Source organism: Argiope bruennichi, chromosome 11, assembly GCF_947563725.1.
Source record: "Argiope bruennichi chromosome 11, qqArgBrue1.1, whole genome shotgun sequence".
Classification (NCBI taxonomy): Eukaryota; Metazoa; Arthropoda; class Arachnida; order Araneae; family Araneidae; genus Argiope; species Argiope bruennichi.
In genome coordinates this window covers 32,960,996-32,966,995 of record NC_079161.1, presented here as the reverse complement: position 1 = coordinate 32,966,995, position 6,000 = coordinate 32,960,996, and the positions used below count along the sequence as shown (strand labels likewise).

General features: G+C 28.6%; 1 protein-coding gene across 1 annotated transcript in view; it reads left to right on the top strand.

Moving 5' to 3' along the window:
* Nucleotides 1-238: 238 nt before the first annotated feature.
* The window catches only part of LOC129957641 (LHFPL tetraspan subfamily member 2a protein-like), a 97,898-nt gene continuing 92,136 nt past the window's right edge, over nucleotides 239-6,000 (top strand). The window contains exon 1 of the mRNA XM_056070073.1: nucleotides 239-487. The gene's annotated coding sequence lies outside the window, so the exon portion shown is untranslated. The remainder of the gene's footprint in view (nucleotides 488-6,000) is intronic.

Below are 6,000 nucleotides of genomic sequence, written 5' to 3'. Positions count from 1 at the left end.
AACATACGGCGTAAAAAGAATCACTTCGAATGCTTCGTACTCCCCTTTCAATAGCATCATTAACAGGGAAAAGACACACAATAAATCTGAAATAAAATTGATTCATGCCAAAGTAACATAAAAAATAAAAAAGAGAATGAATCTTCGTCAGACTGTTGAAAACCGCGCCAAATTTGGCAACCCAATATGAACCTCGCCAAGCTTCCTGGAGCCAATGGCGTAAATCTTTCATATCACTCGGCGGGCTCTGTGAAAGACTGGCTGGAAACGCGTGTCTGTTTTATGGAAATAAACATTCTTTTTTTGGCTTTCCTAGGAAATGGCGGCAAACCTCTGATGCCACTCTATTAATTGGGATGTTTTTCAGTAAAATCGTCTGCTCGTACATGAAGTAAGGGAGTTTAATCGCTTAATTTTTTTTAAAACACGTGGATGGTATTAACGCTCGTCTTTTATTTCCCAAAACTGCTGCGAGTTCTTTTTATAGGTATGTATTACATTTTTTAAAAAAATATCAATAGTTTAATTTCAATTAATATTTAAAAATATTCTATTTAATTGTCTTTTTAGAAAATTTTTTCTTCTGCTCTTCTCTAATGTTTTTGAATATTATTTGATAAGTAGAAATGTTTTTTTTTTTTCCTTTAATTTATTGTAAAACAAATTAATTAATATAGACAAGAGATTCCAAATTTTTCAGTCGACTTCGAATATTAATTTTTATCGTGTTCCTCCACTAATAATGTTAGAATTTTAAATAATTATTATAAAGTTGTCTTGTGCGTTACTTATATTATACTAATTTTAATATGCACTTTATATTTTACAGATAGCATTCTATTTCTAGCCAAATTTAAATTTATTACTTCTTATTATCTCATTTTCACTATTATTTAAATAATTAATATCAAAAATATCAAAAAAAAAATTACCTAGGTTTAGTTTAGAAAATCCAAGATTTGTTAGAACAATCCCAGATTTTAACACTTTGTATCGAAATTTAATAAAATATCCCAGCTGACCGATTTTGGTGATATGGTCCTCATAGTAAATTTTATTTCATTAGATCTGTTATTCTATAGTCATTTTGAGCTATCATATTCACGCACACGAGATTAAGCGGGGAGATAAATAATTGAACATTTTATGAATTTCTTTCATTATTTAATATGAATCTTCTATCCCTTTAATAAAATGGGATCCCGAATTTCATTCATGTAGCTTACTGCAATTTGAACTATCGCACTCTCAAACACACTTATGGATCGACTACCTATTGAGTGATTATTGCCAAAATTTGTTGAATATTTGAATATCTATGATTTTGGAACAAGGACCACGCAGTAAATTTCATTTCTTTAGCTTTTTTCGTTAAATGGTATCGTGCTTACAGACAGATTCTGATAATAAAAAATAATCTTTTTTGGACTTAAGGAAATCTAAAAGGCGGAGTTCTGTTATCTTAATACTGAATATGTTTGGCGATTAAAATACTTTTTTTGTTGCCAACTATGGTTATGAGAAAATAAATTTTTTATGAAATTATTTAAAATCACAGCTTATTAAACTTTGGCGATGGGAAGAAAAGTGGAATTTTTATCCCGATTTCTTTTAACATTTTTAGCAATATAGATTTAACAGTGAGGATTAATCACTTGATTAATCCTTTAAACAAAGATTATTTAAAGGCCTTTTACATATATTTTTTTTAATTCAATAAAATAGGCCAACATTTTTTTTTTTTAATTTCTCGCCTGAAAGTTTTGATTGATTTTGTGAGCATGTTAGAAATATGAAATGCTAATTTTCTGTAAAAGCTCTACTTTTTAAGATTTTGTGTAACTAAAAAAAAGAAAAATTTTGAAGAATATGGTATTTCTGGCACAGCAAAGCATAAAAAGGAAATATATAATCGTACTCGTTCTAAAATAAAAAATTCTATGATTAATCGAATAAAAACTTATACTCTAGTTTCAACATAGAAAATTTTCAGTATCAAGAGCATCAATTAATGAGTTTTGTGTGGACTTAATATATGTTAACTCTTCGGCCAGTAAGAGGAAATATGCCTTATGGTATTGCAGAGCCAAACATGCATGTGTGCTTATGGGATTGCTGAATCAAACATGCATCTTGTGCTTATGGTATTGCAGAGCCAAACATGCATCTTGTTCTTATGGTATTGCAGAGCCAAACATGCATCTTGTGCTTATGGGATTGCTGAATCAAACATGCATCTTTTGTTTATGGTATTGCAGAGCCAAACATGCATCTTGTGCTTATGGGATTGCTGAATCAAACATGCATCTTTTGTTTATGGTATTGCAGAGCCAAACATGCATCTTGTTCTTATGGGATTGCTGAATCAATCATGCATCTTGTGCTTATGATATTGCAGAGCCAAACATGCATCTTGTGCTTATGGTATTGTAGATCCAAACATGCATCTTGTACTTATGGGATTTGAGTGCGAAATATACATCTTGTGCTTATGGGATTGCAAACCAAACGAATTGGAACGAATAACCTACCAGAGCGGAGATGATTTTGGGAAGTAACGTAGAATGGAGAGGCTCTAAGACGAGACGAGGTAGATTCATTTTGCCTCCGCTAGATATAAAGTTTGAACTGGATGTAAAAATTTCATGGAATCTGTTAATCAAGATATGCTTTGTTTTCCGTAAATTGCACTTAAAATGGTTAGAATAAGTTGAGAAATACTTAAAGCTGAAAATGGTTATGGTCCTCGAATTAGACAGTTCATAAAGTATTCTTATTTCCTGCATTCCAAGATCAAGACGGAGTTGGAACTCAGTTTCCAATACTGCCAAGAATATGCTAGGCGATCACAAGATTCAAAATGTATGTTGAATTAGTTAACAATGAGCTAAATAACTTTTGTGATATCTACTGTAATATGAGCATAAAGATTTATTACCCCCAAAATATCGTTCCCCTGAGAATCTAGCTATACGAAAGAAAAGCAAAGGGCATAATTTCGATTTGCTGATTTGAATGGCGGTTAACGTAGTACTTTAACTCAAAAGTTCTTCAGCTCTGCATCTAACAATGCTGTGATAGAATAACATAACAGTTGTTGTTACAAGGAATATTTTCCTCATGATATGAGCATCGAATTAAGCCTTTTAGGTGTTTTTTGGTAATGCAAATCTTGTAACCCGTTTTCAAATCAAATATTATTTTATAGATTTCAATCTGATTTTTATATATGTAATTTTAACTATTTTCATATTAGTAATTTTAAATTTTGCCAAATTGAAACAGCAAAACTCTCATTTGCACTTCTAAAAAGTTGGTTTTAGTATATCACGTATTAAAAAAATGCTAGAATTTAACCGTAGCTCTATATAAAATAGTAAAAAAAAAAAAAAAAAAAAAAAAGATTTTTTTTTACCTTAATTTAAATAATATCTAATAATAGGATGGGACATTATTTTAGAATTATAAAATAACATTGCAAATGGTAATTAATTAGGAATCTTGCTTTAGAAAATGAAACAATGGCTGATTTTAATTTGAATAAGTTTGATTGCACTGACTTCATAATTAAATGAAAATGCAAAATTAACTTTCACAAATATCCCTCCCCCTAAGAAAACATTCTCGGGGCTCGGAGCCTATAGGCAATTATCTACTTTCATTATTTCAATCCGATCCTAAGGGCATGAATACAATCAAGACCGGCACTAATTCAGATGGGATGCTCACGTGATGTTAAATTACTGTTGGAATCTGAAAAAAAAAATGTGAAAATCTAATCTAGAATGTTAAACAATGGAAGTTTTCTGAATAGAACGAAATAATTGTTTCTTTTATTTTCGTTTGATTCTCTTCGTATTTAACTTTTAATTAAGTTGTTGTAAATTTACAGGAGTGTTGTGCTTTCTGCTTCAATGAATTAAAATTTTATTGTGGTACAGTTTTTAAAAAAAAAAAATTAACGTCTATAGCATAAACACAACCAAATGGACCATCCATCTTGGAAATTAAGAACCATTGCAGCAAGTAAGGTCGTGATTAAACCCTCTAGAATCCCTTATGCAATAAAGGCCTCGGGGTTACGCTTTCCTAATATCATCTTCCAAAACGAGATATTTTTTTTTATTGATTTAAATTTTTTAATTGATTTAATATATATTAGCATGTTTAAATATTAAATTTTGTCAGACTTAATAACCAAAATATTGTATTTCAAGTCACTTTGAAAAAATTCTGTTTTAATAAAGATCATTAAACATGTTTTAAAAGGGGTTAATTTAGTTTAATTAAAAGTAATACAATTTTAAAGTAATTTTAAAAAATAAAAACAGTAAACAATTTTTAACATAGTCTAAATATTATTTAGTCATGAGATTGACAGTTTTTAATCTATTTTAAGTAATGTATCTTATGGAAGTTATAAGATTACATTATATTCAAAAACAATATATCCTATGGGAATTACAAGATTATGTGGTATATTTAAAAACTATATATCTTATGAGAACTTTAAGATAACATACTATGTTTTAAAAAATTATATCTTATTGGAATTAATAGATAATATACTTAAAAACAATATATTTTATGGAAATTATAAGATAATATACTTAAAAGCAATATATTTTATGGAAATTATGAGATAATATACTTAAAAACAATATATCGTATGGAAATTATGAGATAATATACTTAAAAGCAATATATTTTATGGAAATTATAAGAATATACTTAAAAGCAATATATTTTATGGAAATTATGAGATAATATACTTAAAAGCAATATATTTTATGGAAATTATGAGATAATGCACTTAAAAGCAATATAGTTTATGGAAATTATGAGATAATATACTTAAAAGCAATATATTTTATGGAAATTATGAGATAATGCACTTAAAAGCAATATAGTTTATGGAAATTATGAGATAATATACTTAAAAGCAATATATTTTATGGAAATTATGAGATAATATACTTAAAAGCAATATATTTTATGGAAATTATGAGATAATGCACTTAAAAGCAATATAGTTTATGGAAATTATGAGATAATATACTTAAAAGCAATATATTTTATGGAAATTATGAGATAATGCACTTAAAAGCAATATAGTTTATGGAAATTATGAGATAATATACTTAAAAGCAATATATTTTATGGAAATTATGAGATAATATACTTAAAAACAATATATCGTATGGAAATTATGAGATAATATACTTAAAAGCAATATATCGTATGGAAATTATGAGATTACATAGTATAGTTAAAATTCTTGCTAAAGGTTATTCATTGGAAATGCTTTACAGTAATGATCTCGAATTCAAACGATACTTTAGTTTATTTCATCTAATTCGAATGCACGAACTTTTCAAATTAAATGTCTGTGAAAATACAGCAAAAAAAGTCCGTATTCCTCTCCAGAGCACTGGAACCCTTCGGCAGCTGCCTACTTTTCCTAGGTATTAATCCGAACTTATCATCGAGGCATAAAAATAATACAAGTCAGTACTAGAGAGAAGAATACCCTTATGATGGCAAATATATCCTGGAATCTTTAAAGAAACTGCATAAACAAAATTCATTTAAGATTGTCAAGCATAAGAAGCATTCTGAGTGGAACAAACTAATTATTCCCTTTATTCTCATTTTATTCTTCTCACCTTCTAATTTTAATTAAACTATTCTGAATTCCAGGATTTTAATTAAAATGCTTTGTAAAATTTACTCAGCTGAAGGTTTTTCTTTTTTAATTTAACGCCTATAACATAAGCAGTCCATTTGCACGGTTTTCCCGGAACATTTCGGCGAGAATAGAGAGGAAAAAAAAAAAGAAAAATTTTAGAGAGGCACAAAGAAAATGGAGGAGCGGAACCTGAGCAGATGAGTTTCTCATCTGCTCAGGCTGCTGATAGCATATTACTGTTGGATTCTGCAAACAGACTGCGTAATTAAAGTTCGTTCATAAATATCCAATAAAAGGAGCTTTCTGAATGG